At 39.8% G+C, this 20,861-nt stretch overlaps 1 protein-coding gene across 2 annotated transcripts in view; it reads right to left on the bottom strand.

The window, feature by feature from the left end:
• Nucleotides 1-19,805, bottom strand: part of CCDC102B (coiled-coil domain containing 102B) — a 357,030-nt gene extending 337,225 nt beyond the window's left edge. Inside the window, exon 1 of one of the 2 annotated variants that reach the window (XM_045007770.1) lies at nucleotides 19,684-19,805. The gene's annotated coding sequence lies outside the window, so the exon portion shown is untranslated. Of the gene's footprint in view, nucleotides 1-16,344; nucleotides 16,425-19,683 lie in introns of those variants that run through there. The other variant, XM_045007772.1, reaches the window with a different exon arrangement.
• Between the last annotated feature and the right edge of the window lie 1,056 nt (nucleotides 19,806-20,861).

Raw genomic sequence — 20,861 nt, 5'->3', positions numbered from 1 at the left:
TAGAAAGAATCTTCCAGGTTCTAGTACTAGCTCTCTGACTGTCATTTAACCTCTGCCTCAGGCATCCTATTTGTAAAATGGTCTTCATTGGGGTACTAGCAGGTTTAATAGTTCACTACTTGGAAGATGAAAAGTGCTACTTATTACTGATGTATCATACAGTTAAGCCTATATAGGTGCACGGTGCTTGAGAAGACATTTCTACTATTGCAGTTAATTAGATCATCAAAAGTCTCATGATTTTTAGACAGCTCCTACTATCATGATATTGTCATATCATCTGACATTGTGCTCTGGCATACATAAATAATTCATCTCCTCTTTGGATTTTGCTGAATATTCATTGGATAGAAAACTATACAGTGTCTAATACAATTTCCAAATTCCTTTAAACCAGATAGCATATTCCCTACCCTAACCCTCATATCCCAACCAGGATCTCAAAAGACTAATAACAATGGGTAATTATTTTTCCTTCTTGAAAGCTTTTGCCTCACCAAGGCGATAAACATGAAATGGTTGGATGATTTATTATGAATGAGTATGAGTTTAACAGCACACTATTCTACTGCCAACAGATACATCAGAATGGGGGAAACTGAATTTTTATGTGTGAGTTATTAATCCTGGGGAGGAACAGCATCTGAAAACTTTAATATTAGGATGTGCTTATCCCATTTGTATTCCTACTGACATTTCTAATTGTACTATTTAGTTAGATGGATAGCCTTGGACGGGGTATGTTTCCAGAGTTGGATTTGGAGGACCCCCCATCTTGACAGTGACTGATTGGTCTCTCAGCTTGGTAGATTTTCTTCTTTCCAGAGGACTCTAAGTTAATTTATTTCAAGTGATCAGGCATTTCCAACAGCTAGTTCAAACTTCTTTTTATTTTCTCTCACCACACCTTATGAGAGAGAAACGGTTTTGAAACCTGGGTTACTAAATAGTAAAGACCAGATTTGTCATTTACACTACAGCTCCTTTACATCACCCTGACTGTGCAAAGGAGCCTTGAAATGCACATAAATGTAATTCGGTTTGTAAATGAGAATCAAGCTTTATAGGTTTTCTTGGCTAATAGATGGTGTTGTCAGCTCTCATGATTTTATCAAATTTCTCCATATTAAATATTTTCCGTGAAGCCCTAGCTCAAGGAAGTCCCCGATAATCTCAGTTTACAGTACAAAAAGTTTAGCTCTTCTGGTTGCTGAGAAACAAAAATAAACCACTAACCAAGAAAAAAAAATCAAAACGTGAGTCCTGAAGGATCAAAACAAACAGTAAATAAAGAGAACCTGTGTTTTGTGGGTTTTTTTTAAATCTCATGATTTTAAGCCAATTACATTAATTTGGGGCTCTACTTATGATTTTTGATCACTTGGAGCTGGCAATATTGGTTAGAGCAGGGGACTGAGTCAGCACATTTGGTCCTAGACCTGCTTCTTTCCTTGGCTCAGTCTGTGACTGTGGCCAGTTTGGAAACACAGGGTCGGAGTTTCTGCTTCTGCAAGTTTTGCTGCTCCAGATGGTCCAAGAGACCACCTAGCTAAGCATTGCCAGAGCCCATTGTACTCTGGCCACTCATCCTTTCCCATACTGACTTACTGCCTATGCTAGAGGACATGAAGCCCGTGGCATAGCAGCTACATACACACATATTGGGGAATCCTCTAAGCCATGCAAATCCCCAGAGAAAGGCAACACTGAGGCTTTGTCTCCTTTGCATGGCAGACATTTTTCAAAATTGTCCCATATTTTCAAAAGTGGCGATTGTTTTTGGGGTATTTTTGGCCTCAGGGTATGGGCTCCCAAAGCTTTATGAGAGAGGAGCATAAAGTCCGTAGCATAAGAAATAATAAAGCAAATAATACCACCTAGCTCTTATATAGTGCTTTTCAGGAGTAGATCTCAGAGTACTTTACAAAGGATCTCCATTTTACAGATGGAGAAACTGGGGCAGTGGGTAGTGCCATGCCGTGCCCAAGGTCATCCAGAAGGCTACTGGCAGAACTGGAAACAGAATCCAAAGTTTCCCATGTCTAAGTCCCCTGCTCTATCCACTAGGCCACATGGCAGTCAGAATGCCATTATGATTTGAAAGGACAGAAAAATGTAATACAATCCTGAAAAAAATCCCTTTACTAATTAAGAGAACCAGATGTAACAGTATGTCCTTCTATAAAAAGAAGAACGAGGTTCTCATTACCCTAGATTGTCTTTTCAGTCATGCACTACATTACAGAGAGAAGTTTGTCCAAATGCAGGAAAACAGGAGCATAATTGTAGTTACTTTCAGGAAACTTGAAAATTGAAGTACACATTGTTTCTTTAGCACTGTATAGTCCATAAATTCAAGTGTGTTTTTTTCTTTTGACATAGTAACAAACTATGAAATTAACTAGAATTGCAAAATGTTACATTCCTATAACACTTTGTATGCTTTGTGTATCTAATTATTTAATCAATTTAATAAACTAGGATTTCATGACATTTGAGATCACCCTATTCATTGAAGGCAGAGTACACTCTCATTGCAGGGTTTTTTGGTTTGTGGATTTTTGGGGGAGGTGGATGCAAACTTCATTTATTTTATTCTAACAGAAAATTTCCATTGAAACCAGCTTCTACCTCTGAAACTGAGGCTGATATCTTTTCAGTAATGTGTAAGGCAGCATTAGTTATTTAGCATGACATTCCTTCTTTTCCTGAATGTTGCTTAATAGGATTATCTGGAAGTCAACTTTATGTATGATATTTTCAATTCACATCACATACCAAATACCTCTATTTAAAGAAATATATATATGTTCGTTTGTCTTCTCAAGTACAATAATGTTAATTAACTCTGATAACTAAGCAGTGAAGGTCCCACTCCTACAAGTTGCTAAGTGTCTTCTGGGGATGTAAGAAGCAGGAAGAAGCTAGCAGTCAGCTGCACCAGCTGAGCAGAGGAACTTGCCCCCTTGCCCACAGGAGGGGGTGGGCTGAGACAGTTCTCTTACCTGAATAAAGTGAGCAGAACCCACACTCCCATCGATGGAAGCAGTTAAAATACGGGTTTCATCATGATCCACTGTGAGCGCTACACTAGTCGCTCCTTTCTCCTGGGACTGAGAATGAATTTTGTTCCCTCACCACCAGATTGGACACAGTCAGGCGGGTTTGTTTTTTTTTTGCCTTCCCCACAGAGGATTAGGGGCTTGGTGGGGAAAATGTTGGAACTCATTAAGTAAGCTTGTGGCTGATGGGCAGTGCTGGTACTCCATATAGAGTGGATATGGTGATCAGATAGAATGGATTGGGAGAAGCTTGAGAGGAGCATTTGGCATTCCCTACGGTGGGGTGTCAGCCCCCCACTCCTGTTTAGCCATAACCCTCATATGAAGGGGGAATGGCAGTGGGCTGGCTGGGACGTGTAAGGGGAAGGGCTGATGGGTATGTGGAAAGGATTATGGAATTACCTGCACTGTAAAATGTTATCTGCCAGGCACTCCCAGATATTTAAAAATAAAGTTGTGGACTAATCAGAACTTCATCCAGTGCCTTATATCTTTCTTCCAGCATAGGCGGATAATGCCACTAGGTTCCCATCTGCAACTTTGGGCACTTAAATACCTTTGTAGATCTGGCCTATAGAGTCTACAGTTCTACTGCAGGAGAATAAAGGATGTTTTGAGATTCATTCTCTTAATGATGATTTACACAGATAACTGACCTTAATTACAACAACAATCATAGGACTGCCTTAAAGTATACACAGCACTCCTAAGAGTAAAAAGGACCAAAGCACAGAATGTTTTAAGACTCATCTAGCAGAACAGCCATAAGAATGGCTATACCAAGTCAGATCAATGGTCTTGTCTTCTGACAGTGGCCAATGACAAGAGTTTCAGAGGGAATGAACAGAACAGGTAATCATCAACTGATCCATCCCCGGTTGTCCACTCACAGCTTCTGGCAAACAGAGGCTAAGGACACTTGGAGCATGGTTTTGCATCACTGTCCATCCTGGCTAATAGCAATTGATGGACCTATCCTCCATGAATTTATCTAGTTCTTTTTTGAATGCTGTTATAGTTTTGGCCTTCACAACATCCTCTGGCAAAGAGCTCTACAAGTTGACAGTGTGATGTGTGAAGTACTTCCTTTTGTTTGTTTTAAACCTGCTGCCTATTAATTTCATTGGGTGTCCCCTAGTTCTTGTGTTATGAGAAAAAGTGAACAATATTTCCTTATTCACTTTCTCCATGCCAGTTAATATTTTATAGACCTCTATCATATCCACCCTTTTCCAAGATGAAAAGTCCCAGTTTTTTTAATCTCCTCAGCAAATCCACAGAAGATGCGCATGAGTATTTTATTTCACAAAGAATAAGCAGCAAGACTGAATTCCTGTAAAAAGATTCCAGGGAAATTTAGGACAAGTATTTCAGACTCATAAGGGAGAAAAGCCATTGGTAAGTGAAAGCAATTAATAGAAAGCTCAGAGAAGAGGTCAGGTGCTTGTTACTAAAATTAACTTAAATTCTGACATCATCTGAAATTTAGAATTTGCAAACCCATAAGAATTAAACAAACATCTGCCAAGACACTGAAGTTTGAGGATTTGCCATGGTACCCTGTTCATGTGTGGTTTTCTCTTCCCCTCTCCTGCTCCATCCCATTGTTCTAATTAAGTCTAAAAACCCCATGGCTTCAGTTGCAGTTAAGGATGCTCAGTACCACACAGGAGGTACTCGGCACTTCATTGGGGGTCTACTCCTGATCCTATTGAACTCCAAAAAGATACAGGATGGTATACGGAAGACATCCACAATGTTAATAGGGAGAAACTAACTTGAAGAGTGATGGCCAGATTCTGCTACCCTTCCTTCCACTCAGTAGCACTGTCATAAACAGATAGTTAAGGGTTAACATGTAGTACCTGGTGACCACCTGACCAGAGGACCAATCAGAGATAAGATTTTTTCAAATCTCTGTGGAGGGAAGCCTTTGTCTGTGTGAGAACTGTTTTTGGATCTAACAGAGGACAGTCATGTCTCCAAGTTCTCCTGGAGTAGTTTCTACTAATTAATAGTGAGTATTAATTAGAAAGGCAAATTAGTCTTATGATTTGATTTCTATATTTGCAATTGTGTGTTTGCTAAAGGAAATGCTTTATTCCTGTTTGCTGATATTGCTTTTACTGAGAAAAGGGGGAGAGGGGATTCTCTCCAGAGACTGATAAGGTTATACCCTATGAGTGTCCAGCTTGGGCTCATAGAGATTCTGTACTTTCTTTTTGTTCTCTTAATAAATTCTTTTCTATTAAGGACTTGTTGGTCTTTCCTTGGGTGGATTCTCAGGGAAAGGGGAGGGGGAGGTATCCCTCTGTAGTTGGATCCCGGTATCTCTCCTAGGAAAAGGGAGGGGGGAGGAAGCAGGGGGAATGGTTTGTTTCTCCTGGGTGTAAGAACTCCATGGATTTGGGGCTCTTGGAATCCCCTAGGATTTTGGGGAAGGACTGTGTCTCAATTCACATTTCCTAATTGAGTGGTGGCAGCGAGAAGGAACCCTACCCTAAGGGTTAGGGTGGTGGCAGAATACCTGCGGGTCCCCATCTTTGAACCCACAAGCTCAAAGTGGGGGTGAGATCCCATGACATGGTGGCAGCTTACTAGATCTAAACTAGGATTTTAGTTTAGAGGAAAACCAAGTCAGGTCCCCATCTTTGAACCCACAAGCTCAAAGTGGGGGTGAGACCTAGGACATGGTGGCAGAATTCATGCGGGTCCCCATCTTTGAACCCACAAGCTCAAAGTGGGGGTGAGATCCCATAGGACATGGTGGCATGCGGGTCCTCACCTTGAAACCCCCCAGTTTCAAGTGAGGGTAGACCATGACAAGCACCTTACTCAGGAAGCAGGCTCAGTGGAAGCAATAGGACTAGCTCTGAAATAAGGTGCCACTACTTGTGACTAATGGTGGAAGAATCTGTCTTAATTCAAGACACCCCTATGAACAGTAGTTAGTTTTATATCTCATTAGCTGCACAAGCCATTTCAAGATTTGTAAAGCAGCAGTGTTAAGATAAAATGATTAAAAGAAATCTGTATCAGTGATGAAACTGGCATCTCATTATCTGAACCAAAATGAACCCTAAGTTTCCATTCCACCATTCATGCTATTACTCTTTGCATTCAATAGGAACAGTGAATCAAACTGGTTAATTTCACTGTCATTCACTGTCATTTTTCTGATTCTCTTTTCCTTACGCAATACTGTTTGTTTTCAGCACCAAATGGATGTTTATACTTTAAAGGGGGATTTCACTGAAATGTTTGTAAAATCATGAAAACAGTTCTGTTCTTAAGTTTAACTTTTAAAATGTTGGGCCTAGAACTATTTGGCTGGGTGTTGTCATAATATGTAATAGCTGAAAGAAAATAATCTTAAAGAACCTGTCTCTTGTTATTTTGGTAATCGTCTGATTTATTTATCCAAAGCATGACCTACTTTCAGCAGCTATTACATATTATTTAGGAAAAAAATTAATCCTAGATCTCAATTCCACTAATGGATGATATTTTCTCAGAACAGAGTATAGTGTCCTAATAAATATTAAGGACAACACAAACACTTTCTTCATGGAATGTTTACTCAAAAATAAGCTATTCCCCCATCCCTACATATAGAAAAGTAGAAATGCTGCTATAGCTCTTACTTGATTGAGATCAGAACCTGTTCCATTTGGTGTGCAAATCTACTGTGCCTTCTCTTTATCAATCTAGGAGCTTAGGTGGCCTGTCACTGTAATTGCCAAACACTGGTCAGATATTAAAATAATAATTAAAAAAATATATGGAGAGATACTTATTTCATTGACCTGGAAGGGACCCTGAAAGGTCATTGAGTGCAGCCTGCTGCCTTCATTAGCAGGACGGAGTACTGAATTTGCCCCAGATCCCTAAATGGCCCCCTCAGGGACTGAATTCACAATCCTGGGTTTAGCAAGACAATACTCAAACCACTGAGCTATCCCTCCCCCAATAAAGGCAGAAAGATTTTTTTTCCTTCCTGACCTGTCAGAGAAATTTTAAAAAAATACACATTTATCAATTAATTTATTGCTTTGCTTCTTCATGTTTGTGAGCCAGAGTCTCTACTGCTTTTCACCTGTGTAGTCACTTTCCCTCAAGCAAAGTGAATGTAAAAGTGTTGCTGTAATACAGTGGCTGCCACGCAAACCCCCTCTTGTGGGAATAGATCACCGTGTGGCACTCTGACTCTGCTTTGCCCCTCCTCACTGGGCACCAAAAATCTACCTCACTCTCCCTTTCTATTAGAGGCCAATAGAAATGCCTGAATTCTCCACCATACAGCAGGACTTCTTGTCATCTTAACAAGCACTCACTGCCATGCCCAATCTCCTTTAAAGTAAGTTGTTGTCCAAACATAACATAAAAGAGGGGGGAAAAAAACAGTTCCTCAGCTCACCCTTTGTCCTTGGGTTTGGTAATCTCCCATCCCAGAGCTCTCTGGTAAGACTGCTTCTTCAAGGTTCCCAGTCCCAGCCAGCTTCCCTTCTCAGCCAGCTCTCATCCAATCAGCTCTGTTCCCCCTTCTGGAACCCTCGCCTCAGTGTTACTTCCCCATGCATCTGGCTCCTTGTTCCAGGGACCCACCACCAGATTAGCTTCGCTGTTCCTCTCCCCAGGTACATCCTGCTCCAATCACTCTTTTTCCTACACTCTGACAAGCCTTTATAGTCTTCAATGTAGCACTCTCCCTTTTAATTGGTTCAATTGGGGCCACCTGCTCTATCACAGGGAAGCTGGGTTTAACCCAGACACAGTGACCAACTATCCTCTGACAGTTGCCAAATCAGAATGGTAGCATTTTGCCCCTCCCCCATTTGCACAGGTGTAAATCCTGCATCACAATGTGCGAGGCAGTAGAGAATCAGGCCCTCTGTATGAGAGAGATCAAATTCATTAGCAGAAGTTAATTTGGAAAAAAAAGTTCTAAAGATGAGGTCCACAGTAATTTTTAACTATTGCAGGGTTGAGAACAAAATTCAGGTGTAAAGAAAATAGCTTTTAAACATGTCTTCGCCTTTCCTCAGGAGTTTCTGTAACATTAATCACCATAGCATTTTGAAGGTAGTGCTTAGTGTACCTGACATGACACCCACTCTAGGCCTCACCCATGATACGTAATGCTGACAGAACAGCATCTTACACCAAATCAAAATTCACTAAAGATTTTTTTAGAATGCTCTTCAGAGATAACCTGTATTTTCACATAACTAGCTAGATGATTAGAACATACCAGAAAGCACAGTATATGAAAGACTCTTTGAGTTACAGAGTGCTCAGAATGCTACAGGTCACTCAGAAACAGATGGTAAACTTCTAATAGAAAATATGAACCCCTCCAGCTCCACCAAGCCTTTCTTTGAACACAGTTCTTCCACAAATCAAAAGCAGACTATACATACATACTGACATATTTCATCTTCCACAGTAACCACGCATCTTTAATCCTGCACTAAGTTCTTCAGTCTCCTTCTGCAATCAAAATGTTACCAATGATGTCAATTCTCAGCCTCATCAAAACCTCCCTTTCTACTATCTTTGTATGACACAGAGACAAGTTACACAGTGGAAAAGCAGATATATCGAACACTAAAAGTATGTGTGATACTATCAAGTATAAGGGGAAATGATTTTATTATTTTATTAACATACAAAAATTGGGCTAAAACTTGTTCCCAGCCCCCAGCCTGAATAAATAGCCTGCACACTAATATCAAGGGTCTGATGCAACAGAACATATACTCTACAGCCAGTAGTATAGCCTTAAGAAAGTAGCAGACATGCAAGTATAGTAATCTTTTTACAGTGTAACTAAATGATTAATATACTTAATCATAGCTCTCTTGGCTCCTCCTATAAACCTTCTCCTGTACTGGGATGCAAGGATCCCCAGCAGAGCTATACTCCATCATATGTAGTATTGGTGTGAATAGGTTTGGCATGAAAAAGAAGGTTCTGAATGTATTGGAAGGGAAGGAAATGTAGAGTGGCCCACTCCACATTTCCTATGCTTCCAATACAGTCAGAACCTTCCTTTTTCATGTGAAGAAGAGAGTGGGTTTTGTTCCCAGTGGCATTTGGGCTATTTGGTCATTCCTCTTTAGGACCACATTAAAGAGCCTTTAGTCATTCTTACTCATACAGTTGTCCTATGGAAAGTCCTTTTCTCCAACAATACCATTTACAAAGGTTATGGGAAAAGCTTGCGAGTCAACTGAAAATATAATAAAAACAAACAAGGGTTGTCAGAGTTACTAGGGTTAAACCAGGATGAATTTGGCACAATTGTCCCTTTTCACCTTTTATTTACACCAGTCTAGGTCAGGACTCCTTTACTGAAGTCAGTGGAGTTTTCCTATTCTGGGAGATCCAGTTGGATCTATGAAATTTATCGATCACTTATAGGTAGCAGTGTTATGTTTTTGGTGTATCAGATTAATCCTGAAACATGTAAGTCCAACTTGGCATGGGGAATGTATTGAGTGTAATAAGCATTTTAAAAGCTCTGTATGTTCAAGATGATTTTTCAAGTTTAGGAAGGTTTGTTTGTTTCTGCAAAGAATACAATTACATGTTATATTATGCACCCAGAGAAGGCTGGCACATAATATTACATTGCATGTATTTTTAAAGATATCTTATTTTGTTAAGAATTAGTTTGTTAACAACAAACTAACAGACCGGATGTTACCCTGTGTCTTTTTCTTGCAATGTAGAGGTAGCTGGAAGCAATTGCTGCTTATATTTGGAAGCTTAGTTTGAACATTTACCTTGAACCTGTGGTCTTTTGGGAAAATGCAGCTTAGTAACTGATAGCTTTGTTACAAGCATATTGTTTAATTGTCCGAATGAAAATATTTTTCAGGATTATTTTAGTGTAGAATTTGTTTTTATTAAAGCACAGTTATGAGTTACTTGCTCTTCTCACACACATGGGTTATGTGGAAAAAAAATGTTGGAAGGCAAGATTTCAATTATTTTGGTTGAGGCATCACAGGCTGAGATGAGCATCCTCTGAAGCCTTCTTTTAATAGTTCTAATGGACAAAACATGGGAAGTCTATGTTTAGTAGCCAGTCACATTCATATTGAGAAAGACTTGGTGTAATGTGTATTCAGTAAAGGGGAAGTTGGAAGTCAGAGGTAAGAAACAGAAGTACTAAAGAAGACCACATGAACAGCAAAATAAGAATGAGGGCATAGAACTCTGATTAAATTAATTTACAGTCAGTAACAAAGAAAGTGGAAACTGAAACCTTATAAAATATATTATGGAATCATCCAAATATATGAATCCGCTTTCAGAAAAAAATCTACCTGCTTTTGTGACTGCTTGAATTTTGATGGACCCTGATTGTGCTCTGTTATACAATATTTGGAACTCCCTCTCCCTCCCCCCCGCTCTTTTTTTCCCTACTTTACCAGAGTATAGCATTTCAGATAAATATAACAAGTGCAATTAATATTCCTATCACTTATGAGATTATCATCATGGGATTATTCAAAAATTGCAGTACATATATCACTGGTGAAATGAACTGGTGGAACATCAAGCTCATCTATCAACAATTTTTTAAGAAGGTGGCACATGAATCAATAGAGTTTGCGAGCCGCTGCTCTAGAGCAAGGGAACATATCAAGTAGCCTTAATTTAGCCCTTGAATATGCAGGCTTGCACTCAGTTGAACCATGTTGTATAGCCAACTGTGGTAGAAACTTTGTCTAGAGGTAATCAGGGTAGTGCTAATAAGGGAAGGGTCACAGCCAAGTGGCTTGGTCAGACTTCTGATGACACTTGACAATATGACCTTCCTTAGCAGGACAGCCAGCAGAGGATAGCAGGGCACCACTGGTGTGAAAGTGGGTGTGAATTAAGTCCAATATATTCCAAAATTGCAGTATGCATGTTAGAGGGAATTATGCCATGTACACATGATTTATGAAGAAAATAAAGTCATAAGAAGTGCAGAAAACTGAGGATTTGGGGCAGACTTGTTTTTGCCAAGACCACCTTATGTGAGCATTTATGAATTGTTGTAATCTGCCAGCTTTTTCATTTAGTATTAGCAATCAGTAAGTGATTTGACATAGATTTAGGGCAAATGGAAATGGATTAAAAGCAATATTTAAAAGGAGGACAATACATAGTTGGGTTGCCCAAACAGATTATTAGGCAACTCAAAACTGACATTATTGGACATGAACCACATTACACTAGGATATTTTTCACCGAAAGTAGTTGTAATTAAGGAGTCAGCATTTTCCAGCGGTAACCTTACAGTAATATGTATGCCTCCTTCTGTTTAGCGGAGGAGATCACTAAGGCAATATACTCATTATGACCATTGGGCAGCAAAACTCTTTAAGGCAGGGAACATCTCTTACTATGATTCATGAAGTGCTACATATACTTGTGGAACTAAATAATTATTAGTAAAATTAGTAAATAAATATTAGTAAATTAATCAATATACTCAAATTAATCAAAGACTCTGAAGCCCATCTGTTGAGGTAAATGGCAGTAGATTAACTGATTTCAACATCAACTGGATTAGGGTCCCTAATTTTTTTAATAAAATTAAAAAGTAATATGCAGGTGATCTGTAAAAGAAATAATTTAAGAGCACTGGATTGAGTTAAAGACAGGCAGAAAAATAGATAGGTAATACGCTTAATACATCATTCTTTGCACTCACGGAACTCCCATTGAGTTTGTTTGAAGGTTTGAGTATGTAAAGAACATATAACAGGTCCTATTATAATACTTAACATTTATATAGTGCTTTATATCTTCAGAGCAGTAGACAAACAATTGCGATAGCAGTAGACAAACAATACTAGTAGACAAAGTATTCCCAGTGTAAGTTACACTAGAGCAAAAAAAAGTTTGCTGCTTTATATCAACACTGATGATTGTGGGGAACAAACTAACATGGTGGTGATGAAAACTGTGAGAATGAAAAGATAAAAACCCAAGTACTCCTGTTGTATCTAACAGATAGGCAGTTAGAACAGTCGGCTATATGCATTTATTATTGTGCATTTATTAAATTGCTCTGCATTACTTTAGGAATTTGCCCCTCAGGTCCTCCCTGGTGACAGGACATCCACACACTCACATTCCATCTGGGATTCTATTATTTCAAATAATGGACAAACTGAATATCTTTGTTCATTGCCGACATATCACTTTACAATAGTTCTCTGCTTTGTTATACCACACTTTAAAAACACAAACAAACAAACAAAAACCTCACTGCATTTTAGCCCCTATTTTTGCCTGGATCCAGATAGTTTTCAGAAGGAAATTAAAATCACAAATCTATCACTGGTTGCACATTTTAAATCGGAAACATTCCTTCTGATTACACAACTTCCTGCTAACCGCAACAGAAATTTAGTGTGAGCAGCAAACTCAAACAATGCTATTCTCCTGAGACTAAAATTTCTACAGTATTGAGTGAGGTTTAGAAAATGACCCAAACAGTACCAACTTTTCCTACTGTTGTTTTGAATTTATACATACAGAAACAATATAAGCCTTCAGCATGCCATATTTATAGTAACTCATTCAGATTTTTTAATTACTAATAAAGATAGATAGTTTAACACAGTTGTGCTGTGCAAATTTATATTCTAAAATGTTATTGGGTTATGTTAAATATTTGTACATATTTGTATATAAACAGCAAGACTAGGTATGTTGAATATGATGCAAAGATAAAAATAACTCAGTGGTGGTGAAATGGAAAGTAAAAGGAAAATAGTTAAGCACAATTTAATCACACACTCGAAATACTCTCCTTTTTCAGATCTAAGTACTTCTGCTATATATCTTATACCTCTTTCCACCCCCAGTTCCCTGTGTGAGAACTACACACACACAGCCCCACAGAAAGATATAAAAATTAAAACAGTAAAACCACAAGACTATTAAACCCCCTTACCCTCTGGGCTCGCTGGGCTGCTCTTGCTGCTCAGTGCTACAGACACATGTGTAAACAGAATTTCCTGCATCCTTTTCTGATCTGCACAGTACTGGGGTCTCCGCCAACAGGATTATTTCCAGCATTAAGGCCACTCCACACTAACTTGAGAAAGATTCCCATTGGTCAGGCTGTATCGAAACCAATACTACAACTTTTAAATACAAATCAGTTACCCACAAAATATATATATAAATACTTGACTTATTATCATCAACTAAACACTTTTCTCAGTATTTCTTATGCCCTTTCTGAACTGCATATTCTGGCCTGATCCTGCAAAGATTTATGCATGTGCTTAAATTTATTCACTATTGACTTCAGTGGGACTGCTCACAGTGCACAAGTCTTTTCAGGATTGTGTTCTATGAATGAAACCCTGACACTTCGGGGGCAGGGGAGGGGCGGACCATTTTGGGTGCTACTGTAATATACATAATACCGATGGTTGCAGAACACCATTAACAAAAGTCCTGTGATACCTTAAATTATTAGAGATGTGAGAAACTAAATCTATTGTGAAGCTCACAAGGTGTGAGCAAACTAACAAAAATAAAAATACAGACCCTGAAAGAAAAGGGTCATTTCTTTAGCACTGAATATCTTTTACACCAGACAAACAACAAATTGCTGGTGCAATAAAGAAATAAATGTTTCTTCAGTGTTCTATAAAAGAATTCAGTTTTGTAATACTGGTGTTACACATGTAGGAAAAGATTGTAACACTTCAGCTACTGCCTATAATAGAGATGTGCAGAAGCGCTGCATGCCACCATTGTGGGACCTCCTAGAATCATTGGGTCAGATGCCCTCTACTGATGTCATTGAAATCAGTGGAGCTCTGACAAATTACACCATCTAAAGATCTGGCCCATTGAGTCTACTTCAGTCATTATGCCTCTATACAGTAGTGTAACCCAGAGCAATCCCCTTTTGGAAACGTGCATCCTGTTGATATCTAAACAATAGCAACTCCTCCCCCAAACGTTCCCCCTTCCCTCTCCCCACCTGTTTTTGGGCACATTGATGTCAATAGGAGAGCTACATCCAGAACAGAACACAGCCAAGATTTCAGATTTGTGATTTTTGGGTACACCTATTAGAAACACCTCAAAGGAACCTAATCTTCAGAGGACAGCCGCTTGGCACTTTCTGAATATTAGTTCCCATCAAAGTGTCTCAAGTTGGGCACCCCAAAGAATTAAGGAACCCCAAAAATCACTAGTAACTTTTGAAAACTTTTGCCGTGAGAAATGATATACTACCCATTTTTATGCATCGAAAACTCTGGCAAATTACAAGATTTTAGTGGTGTGTCCGTCCCCGTCCCCTCCCCCGCCTCCCAGGACTTGCCATAGAGTTCAGATCTTAATATTTAAGGAAATCAATATCTTTTTTTTAAAACATATAAATCACATCGCATTAGGTTTCTTTATACACTATATTGCATCCTCTGGAGAATATTCAGAGTTCTGGTTTACAGTAAAGAAAAGCTAAGCTAATCACATACCTCTGTCAGATGAAAACATACCCAGAGACAGGATTTTCTTAATTGTCCTGCTACTTCTTACACCCTCTTAGCTCCCTCCAGTCACCACAAACACCCATCTCGCCCCCCTACCCAGCCTTCACTCTGTTCACTGCCAATTTCCATTATTTAATATTAATTTGTTTGTAAAAATCTGAAGTTACGTACAGCGCATTAATCACACTACATGGTATTTCCTTGCTTCTGTTGTAACTCATCTTCCATGCCACCACTCCTGCTATCCCCCACCCACAGCACACACACACATACACTTCTTATCCAGAAAAAAATATATAGACTTTCCCTCCACACTTTGTTTACCAAGAGCCCGATCTCACAGACCTTACTCAGGCAGAATTCCTATTGATTTCTACAGAAATTCAATATACTATATTACCTTTATTTAAGAAAAAGATAACAGATGGCTTGATTACCAGTTATAAATGCCTACATGAAGAGAAGATTACTGATATTTGGGGGCTCTTTAATCTCACAAACAAAGGCATATCAAGATTTCATGGCTAGAAGTAGAAGCTGGACAAATTCAGACTAGAAATAAGGTGCAAAATTTCAAGTAAGAACAACCAACCATTGGAATAATTTACCTGGGCATATGGTAGATTATCTGTCACTTGAAGTCTTTAAATCAATAGAAACAACAACAAAAATACCTAGCTCTTATTATAGTGCTTTTCATAAGCAGATCTCAAAGTGGCATATTATCCCTATTTATAGATGGGAAAACTGAGGTACAGAATTGATTTGAGTTTCCCCGAGCAGGCCAGTGCCAGAGCTGGGATAAAACCCAGGCCTCCTGATTCCAAGTCCACTGCTCGATCGCTAGGTCACATTGCCTAACAATTCCTGATACAAATCAAGATTGGTCACCATCCTAAGAGATATGCTTCCACTCAACCAGAAGTTATGGACTTAATGCAGAATTCACTGGGTGAAGGTCCATGGCTCGCATCATGCTGGCAGTCAGATTAGATGATTGTGATGGTCCCTTCTGGCCCTAAAAATATACTATTGAAGTACTGACTGATTCACTTTGATGGGAGTCCTGCCTAAGGGTCTAATCCTGCAAACACTTATGCATGGGAATAGTTCAAGTGAATTCAGTGATCAGTAACTAAATAAGATTTTTAAGATTAAGCTTTAGGATTAATTCAAGAATTGTGAACTCTTCAAGGCAAGCCACTAATACTAGTTCTCTAAGATGCCAGGCATAACCATGGTGTTGCATTAATAAATAATTGTAACCCTTCTGCCAGGTGAAGCCAGCAGCAACAAGTGCCAGGTTCAGTATCTAGTGGTTCCTTTTCAACAATACAACACAAAACCGGCTCAAGCCCCCACCCAGTGACCGGGGACAATTACACACCACTCCCTGGGTGCCTCTAAGAGGCAATACTTCCCCTCTCGCAAGCACAGAGTCTGAGTGTAGCAAAAACTTTTAATAAAATGAGGGAATTAACTCAGCATTAATTTGGGAAAACACCACAACTAGGGCTCATAAACACAAATCATGAGCAAAGGACCCACCTCAAGTAAGTTGGGCAGTGTGCTTTTCCCCTCAGGGTCTTAAATCCAGCAACCCAAAAATTCCTTTAATGTGCCCATCCCTTCTCTGCACCCCACTCACAGTTGATGTCCTTTGGCCAGTGCAGCCCCAGAGTTCAGATGTTCATCCACAGAGTTCACCTCCCACCCTGTGTGGAAGACAGGGGCAGAGTTAAGAGGCAACTTACACACTGCACTGCTCAGGCACTTGCTCATCACCCAAACAGCTGATTGCCATGCCTCTGTTGGGCTCTGCTCTGGCCCTCTCCGCTAACCGCCCTGCTAGCCACTTGCCACTCCTCTCCACCAGCAGCCTGCTCAGCAAGATGTCTTCAGGGTCACCCCACACACACTAAACACAGTTCTCAGTAATTTCAGCTGTTAAGGGAGCCTCACTGCTAGTGCATACTGGGAAGTCTCTTGCAATAGAGACACCATCCTAAAGTAGATCTAATACTTAGACCTAGATATCAGCAACTTCAGCTCTACAGCAGGTACTAAGGCTCTCAATTGAGTCTAAAATAGTTCTTTTATTATACCATAGAATGAAGACAGGTCAAATAGTGTCTAGGACCTTAAACAGGGCCCACACCACCAGGTACATATACCTGCCCTCACTCAACTCATTGGGCTTTGGAACCCATGTCCCCTGCCTAGTGAGTGCTGTTCAGGTGAGGGTGAGTCCCTCCATTGGGGTATGCCAGGTTGAGTTCTGCTGCCCTCAGTTCACACAACAATGATAGCAACTCTTTATTACTCCTGCCCCAGTAACAAGGAGACTGGGGATCCAACACCAGCCACAAGTGATCATTTGGGCAAGCAGTCCAATCATGCTGAGCACCTAGGCAGGGTGGGGGTGTCCATGTAAACAAGATCAACTTCTGAAATCTTTTTCCACAGCTCACCACTAGATGTCAGGGGAGAGCTCATCCAGACTCTGCTTACAAATAATGAAAAGATGTGGCAAGTGTGTTGCCTTTAGAATTTTTATAAGCAGCCAGGAGAATAGTAAGGGCAGCTATTTTTGTTTGTACTTGACAATATACATTCAGGTGCCCCATATTCAGACTGATTTGGGCACTTTTATTTGGTCTGAAGTTTACAACTGATTGTGACAACTGTGAAACATTTGACTACACCTAACACATAAAGTGCACTTTGATAAAAATGGTTAATTTGTCTTTCCGGAAAATCCGGGTACTTGGTACTTTTGTAGTAAGTCAAATAATTATATACTCACCACAAGAACAAGGTTAAGAATTATTTTTTTAAGTAATTCATACAAAGAATATTTGATTAGAAGTGGTATGTGCAACATTGATCATTTGGAACACATGCTTTGACTGATAAAAATGGTGGTAGCAGCAAATGGTTAATGTCGTATGCACTCCCTTCGATTCTTGTACATTTGATTCTTGGATGTATGTCAAATTATTCCTCCCCATAACCCTCAGGGCAAATCATGCTAGTCAATCCATAGAGGAGTATTAACAGGATGTGAAAAACAAAACTCTGAAGCCCTCAATGATGAGATCCAGTCCCAGGGCGTTACAGAGGAAAAGAGTTGATCCACCCAAGGATTATTAAAGCCAGTGAAAAGAATTATTTAATGTGTCTCGGAGGAGCAAACTAGGTCACATCTTTCTCAAAACAACAGAAGTCAACATAATATTGATGTAATTTCTGTAGCAGCCTCAAGTACTGAATTAAATTACATTAAAGCCCATTCCATTCAAAAGAAACCAAAGCCATCCAGTTCAAGCACAGGGCATAATAAACCACAGTATATATTTTACTAGCTAAATTAGAAAAACACATAGCATGGCTCTAAGCCCCAACATTGTAATCTTTTGGAAAATCCTTATAAAATAGTTTCCCAAGGTCAGAATAAAATCTTTTTCAGCAAAAATAACTACTCTAATTCCTTTTCATGATGATTCTTGGGTACTGCGGCCTGTCTGTAATCTCACAGTGGTTTTATAGTGATAATTCCTTTCAGAAGTTACTCCTGATTTAACAGCAGTTTAACTGACATCACAATTCAAATCAATACCTTTCAATATCTACTTGACAGAAGGATTCAAAATCAGTGTTTATAAGCAATTGAAAAGCTTCCCACTGGATAGCAGTGTAATTTTTTTTCTAGGATCCTTGTTTTCCTTGAAAAAGAGTCAAATTATCCATAGGAGAAACATTTTAATGCCTTTTAAAAAATCTGAATTTTTTTACCCTAACTCATTTATAATACTCATTCCCTTCAGCAGTTTCAAAAGGAAACATTTCTTAGTAGTACAGTTCCATTGGATCTGGACAAAGGTCCTCTGAGTGAATGGTCCTAGCTTCTGGTGCATTCCAGGTATCCAAAGATAACATTATGGGATATTCATGAGGTCCCTTGCAAACTCCCCTTGGGTTTTCTGGGATAGGGGATGATCCGGTCCAGAGTATTGATCCAAATCAGAACTTCTCATGATTAGTTCAAGGATGTTCAGATCCAGGAATTCATTTTGACTCATTGTGGTTGTCCCCCTACACAATGTTTAAATTTGGACTTGAGCTTCCTCAAGATTAAAGACTGCCAACTTTCAGCAGCCCCAAAGGGCTATTACAACAGCTAGGTATGGCCAGGGGAAAATAACACCTCCTCTCTCATCCCAAGCACACTCCCTGCAGAAGATGGAGAAGGAATCATTTTATTGGCACAATGACATCTCTGATGATCCTAGGAAGAAAGAGAGATCCTCCTGTCTCTGGCTAGACTGCACTCCGGTCACCTTTGCACAAGTAAAAGAGGTCAGAGCTGTGCACCGTAGTATCAGATCTGCAGCATTTTGCACACACTTTGAATATATTTTACTACAGAGCGCAAGGCAGTGAAGAATCAGACCCAGTACATAGATTAGGCAGTTTGAACCAACAGGAAATAAAGTGGTTCTTCGTATTTCATATTTCAATGTTGCACTGATTAAGAACCAGTAAGATCATGATGGTTACAAAAAAAAGCCATTATCATTTCAATAGGAGAATAAAAAACAGGTTTTTTTTGGATGGGTGGCGCACTTCTCTCTCACTTGTTAACAGAAACAATAATAGTGTAGCCTATCTACTGTAGTTTCTAAACTCAACAGGGTGAATAAGAATGGAGAGACTGAAGCCTCCTCTCTGATTTGCCTAACTTTGTGTGGCTTTGGACTCAGTTTAAACCCTAATATTATTTTAACATTTTTCTTTTATATGACATGGGTTATTTCAGCCAAAAAATAAAAGAGAAACACTCAGCCCAAAAAAAACCCAAACTCTTGCCTATGACTTATTCCTTAAGGGACACTAATATCTCTAACAAATTCTCAGGGATTAAAAATTTAAAGCAGGCTATGATGAGTTATGTGAATAAATATGGCAGGATTTACATATATAAATAATGGTGTTTATTCATGTAATTCTTCCTCTCTTACTTGGGTTTAAATGCAGTTTTAAAGAAAAATTATGCCTGACAATTATTAATGTTAAGTGTACTCAGAACATACCTCAAATATCTTAAGTTAACGTGAAACAATTCTTAGGCCATTTCAGTCAAAACAATGCACTGCAGAGAACAGTCTCAATCTCCATGGAAGACAACAGCCCTTGATACTCTCCTAAACACTCTGAGTTTGATACTTTACTGCCTGTCTTCTTCTGTAGCCATTTACACCTGTGTAATCAGCACACACAGATGTACATGGTTACACAAGAAAAAAGGCAGCAGAAAATCAAACCCTTTATGAGGAAAATTTGGCATCCTACATTTGTACTCACTTAGGATATGTCTACACTGCAATGTAAGCCCAGGGTTAGGAGCACTTGAGTCAGCTGTCCTGTGTTAGGGAACCATAAGGAGCATCTACATTTAATTTTAACCCTGTGTTAAGACTTTTTTAGCCCACGCTAGAACCTAGGGCTCTGGTGTCTATACTGCAGTGTGCAAACCTGAGTCAAAGTAGCCATATCCAGAGTCCTTAATGCACTCACCCTGAAATGTGCCCACTTTAGCCCTAGGACCTTGATGCACTGTGGGAAAACTTTATTGCCCATCCTAGACATATCAGGAAGCAGGCTGCTTTTCAAAAGGTTTAATTGGTTTGCTCTCCATTGCAAATCCATGAGGATCTCTGACAATGTGCTTGCAGATTGGTGATCAGAATAGAAGAGGTTAATGCTGTCCTGAGCTGCTGCTATTTGAAAAGGTAGGGTGGCTTCCATTTTCAATAGAGTGGATTGCAGATTGTTAGGATAGAAAGGACTAAGGAAGTTGTCCCATAGAATTGTGGGAAACTTCTGGCTGACTCCTGGGACCCGAGTAGGGTTGCTAACTTTCTAATTGCACAAAACCGAACACCCCTATCCTGCCCCTTCTCTGAGCCCCGCTCCCTCCATTGTTCACGCTCCCCCACCCTCACTCACTTTCACTGGGCTGGGGCAGGGGGTTGAGGTGCTGGAGGGGGTGAGAGCTCCAGGGTGGGTCCAGAAATGAGGGGTTCAGGGTGCAGGAGGGCTGGGGTAGGATTGCCAACTTCCTATTTGCAGAAAACCAAACACCCTTGCCAGGCCCCCTAACCCTTCTCCAAGGCCACACTCCCCACTCACTCCATCCCCCCTCGTTCTCCCTCACCCTTGCTCACTCGCTCATTTTCACCAGGTTGGGGCAGGAGTATGAGAGGGGGTG

Source organism: Mauremys mutica, chromosome 2 (genome assembly GCF_020497125.1).
Source record: "Mauremys mutica isolate MM-2020 ecotype Southern chromosome 2, ASM2049712v1, whole genome shotgun sequence".
Taxonomy (NCBI): domain Eukaryota; kingdom Metazoa; phylum Chordata; order Testudines; family Geoemydidae; genus Mauremys; species Mauremys mutica.
Note: the sequence above shows the minus strand (reverse complement) of the source record. Positions and strands in the feature narration are given on the sequence as shown.